The sequence below is a fragment of the Artibeus jamaicensis genome, unplaced genomic scaffold, assembly GCF_021234435.1.
Source record: "Artibeus jamaicensis isolate MK-2021 breed Jamaican fruit bat unplaced genomic scaffold, CSHL_Jam_final scaffold_916, whole genome shotgun sequence".
NCBI classification, from domain to species: Eukaryota; Metazoa; Chordata; class Mammalia; order Chiroptera; family Phyllostomidae; genus Artibeus; species Artibeus jamaicensis.
In genome coordinates this window covers 63,927,037-63,928,377 of record NW_026522059.1, presented here as the reverse complement: position 1 = coordinate 63,928,377, position 1,341 = coordinate 63,927,037, and positions in this window count along the sequence as shown.

The window sequence follows — 1,341 nt, the reverse complement described above, 5'->3', positions numbered from 1 at the left end:
GATTGGCTGGTAAAATGATTTTAAAAAATAAAGCCCAAAACCCCTGAGCCAGGCCTGAACACCCTAGCTCATTACAGGCCCCATCATTCCATGACACTTTAATTCTGTCCTATTTATCTATTTATGTTCCCTGCTAAGGCACTCAAAATATTTACATCTTTGTTCCTCCTTCTACATGTTTTCATAGGCCCATAAACAATTTGCAGTAAAATTGAGAGCAGGATATTTTGTCTGTTTGGTTTACTGCTGTATCGCCAGCAAGTAAAAAAAAATTATCTGGGGTAGAGTTGGTCTTTAAATTATTTTTTGAAAGAATCAATATAAAACTTATTTTCTATTATAAATCCTTGGGAAAATACTACTCTAACTTCTATTTTTAGCAACAATCATAATGTGTTTTTTTACAAAAATGAATCCAATTAGCAATAAGAAAACATCAAAAAATCAAAGTTGATTCTTCCTTAGTTCAGAGATTCTTTTTTTACTGTTTTTTATTTTTATTTTTATTTTTATTTTTATTTTTATTTTTATTTTTATTTTTATTTTTATTTTTATTTTTATTTTTATTTTTATTTTTATTTTTATTTTTATTTTTATTTTTATTTTTATTTTTATTTTTATTTTTAAAGAGAGGGAAGGTAAAGAGAAAGAGGGGGAGGTAAACATCAATGTGAGAGAAAAACATCAATAGGTTGCCTCTAGTATGCTCCCTGACTGAATACCAAACCCAAAACCCAGGCTTATGCCCACAGAAAGAATTGCACTGGCAACCTTTTGTTTTGTGAAATGATGCCCAACTAACTGAACCACACCAGTCAGTACTAGTTCAGATATTCTAATAGAACTTCCTCCTTCCTACTTTAAATAGTTTGAACTCAAATATTTTACTCCAATCCCAAAGCATATTGAGCCCTGGAAGTGAGAGTGAAGCTAAAATAAAATGGTAATGTCAAAGGGGGTTAGGATCGAGGGTAGGAGATAGGGATGGCTGGGGTGAGGGGAATGGTTGGGGGAATGGAGACAATTATACTTGAACAACAATAAAAAAGGAAAATATACATAAGTAATAAAAATGGTAATGATAGAATCAATTTTAAAAGACATTGCATTTAATCAAGTGGCTAAAGTTACTGCACTATGAAAACAGTCTGTTAACTAAAAATGTACTCTTAGATAGTTGTTGAAAATAGATAATGTCAGCAAAAACCCCAGTCTGGCACCTTTGGGAATGTTTTCCTGAATGTTTCAATGTGAGTACTATGCTAAGGTCTAATGGTACTATGAATGGATAATATTTGGAAATATGTAAATAAATAATTAAGTCTTTTTGCTAATCTGAGC